General features: G+C 48.1%; 1 protein-coding gene and 1 pseudogene across 2 annotated transcripts in view; both read right to left on the bottom strand.

The window, feature by feature from the left end:
* The window catches only part of dpy30 (dpy-30 histone methyltransferase complex regulatory subunit), a 439,880-nt gene that overhangs the window by 176,666 nt on the left and 260,714 nt on the right, over positions 1–2,500 (bottom strand). The gene's annotated exons all lie outside the window — the stretch shown is intronic.
* The window catches only part of LOC308171663 (phosphofurin acidic cluster sorting protein 2-like), a 35,343-nt pseudogene that overhangs the window by 22,207 nt on the left and 10,636 nt on the right, over positions 1–2,500 (bottom strand). The window contains exon 4 of the transcript in view: positions 649–765. The product of the transcript in view is annotated as a phosphofurin acidic cluster sorting protein 2-like (transcript). The remainder of the gene's footprint in view (positions 1–648; positions 766–2,500) is intronic.

Here is a 2,500-nt window from a genome sequence, read left to right as displayed (position 1 = left end):
AGAGGAACTGTCGTTCGGGATGGAGTTTCCGCCTGTGAGCCTTTTTTGACGCACGTCTTACTTTAGCCAGTGTTTTAGCCTGGTCGCGACCAGGCTAATTATATCTGACTCAGAAGGAGCTCAACCAAGCAGCGAATTATTTGAGCCACATTGATGGAACCGAACGCAAGCTAACATTATCGAGGCTTAGAACTTTATCGAGGCTTAGAAGATAATCGACCTTAGTGGAACGGGGCCCTGGTTGGCTGGTCTGTTTATGAACACAGAGCTCTGGTTTGGTCTTGTGTTCGGGGACTCCTTATCAATGTTGTGACCATGTTGACAATATATCAAATGTACAATGTGGAAGTTGTGGGTCAGTCTTTGAAAGCTTCCCATTGAGAAGCCGATTTGACTCGAGTTGTGAAAGATCATTTTCTTTAATAAATATTATACCTAGAGTTAAAGCAAGTTCCTATCTTGAGTCTCAGTATTAATCCATAACAATGCGCGCACGCGCGCGCACACACACAGGATCATATCTTCCACTACTGTAACTGAAATAAACACTAACAACTAAATACACACGCATGATGATGCATGATGGTGCCCAGGGCCAGGGTCTGTGTGTGTGTGTGTGTGTGTGTGTGTGTGTGTGTGTGTGTGTACCTGGGTCATATTGATGGTTCCCAGCGCCAGGGTCTTGTAGCCCAGCATGGTTCTGTTCTTCCTCCTCTGCAGCATCACCTGCAGGCGGTTGGCGTCCCGCTTCAGGAAGTGAGGATACTGAGGGAACAACGGTCCAACTGTTATTACCTAACCCAGCCCTAACCTAACCTAACCCTAACTGTTATCACCTAACCCAGCCCTAACCTAACCTAACCTAACCCCAGCCCTAACCTACCCTAACCCTAACCTAACCTAACCTAACCCCAGCCCTAACCCTAACTGTTATCACCTAACCCAGCCCTAACCTAACCTAACCTAACCCCAGCCCTAACCTAACCTAACCTAACCTAACCCCAGCCCTAACCTAACCCAGCCCTAACCTAACGTAACGTAACCTAACGTAACCTAACCCAGCCCTAACCTAACCTAACCTAACCTAACCTAACCCAGCCCTAACCTAACCTAACCTAACCCAGCCCTAACCTAACCTAACCTAACCCAGCCCTAACCTAACCTAACCTAACCCAGCCCTAACCTAACGTAACCTAACCCAGCCCTAACCTAACCTAACCTAACCCAGCCCTAACCTAACCCAGCCCTAACCTAACCCAGCCCTAACCTAACGTAACCTAACCCAGCCCTAACCTAACCTAACCTAACCTAACCTAACCCAGCCCTAACCTAACCTAACCTAACCCAGCCCTAACCTAACGTAACCTAACCTAACGTAACCTAACCCAGCCCTAACCTAACCTAACCTAACCCAGCCCTAACCTAACGTAACCCAGCCCTAACCTAACCTAACCTAACCCAGCCCTAACCTAACCTAACCCCAGCCCTAACCTAACCTAACCCCAGCCCTAACCTAACATAACCTAACCTAACCTAACGTAACCTAACCCAGCCCTAACCTGACCTAACCTAACCCAGCCCTAACCTAACCCAGCCCTAACCTAACGTAACCTAACCCCAGCCCTAACCTAACCTAACCTAACCCTAACCCTAACCTAACGTAACCTAACCCAGCCCTAACCTAACTTAACCTAACCCAGCCCTAACCTAACCTAACCCAGCCCTAACCTAACCTAACCTAACCCCAGCCCTAACCTAACCTAACCCTAACCTAACGTAACCTAACCCAGCCCTAACCTAACGTAACCTAACCCAGCCCTAACCTAACCTAACCTAACCCAGCCCTAACCTAACGTAACCTAACCCAGCCCTAACCTAACCTAACCTAACCCAGCCCTAACCTAACCTAACCTAACCCAGCCCTAACCTAACCTAACCCAGCCCTAACCTAACGTAACCTAACCCAGCCCTAACCTACCCAAACCCTAACCTAGTGTGTGTGTGTGTGTGTGTGTGTGTGTGTGTGTGTGTGTGTGTGGGTGTGTGTGTGTGTGGGGGGGATCTGATTTCAGAGGGTGTCCTTTCCACTGTAAAGCCCAGCATGTTCAGTCTGTAAAGCCCAGCATGTTCAGTCTGTGTAGTGACAATTCAGAAGTGTTCTTCAATATTTCAGCAAACACCTCCGATGTTGTAATTGTCAATGAAAATCACAGAGGTGCTTATTCTAGAAGTTGGCTGCACCTTTGACCACAGCCTAGAGGAAGCCTTTTCAACCAAGATCTTGAAATACCAACAGCTGGAGCAGGCCATATCACAACAGGGTTACAGATGTCAACTTTTAGTTTTCATATTTGGCAGCCTGGGCCATGTTCATAAGCTTGTTGTCAGAGGCCTTCAGATGGCTGGTCTTCCTAAGAGAAGGGCCAAACAGTTAGCACAGTACTGCTCAGTATCTGCTGTTATTGGTAGCCGCTCAATATGGAGAAGGCGGTGCTTCCTG

This window comes from Nansenia antarctica (genome assembly GCF_963989245.1).
Source record: "Nansenia antarctica genome assembly, chromosome: 16".
NCBI lineage: Eukaryota > Metazoa > Chordata > Actinopteri > Argentiniformes > Microstomatidae > Nansenia > Nansenia antarctica.
This window is presented reverse-complemented; position numbering and strand designations above follow the sequence as displayed.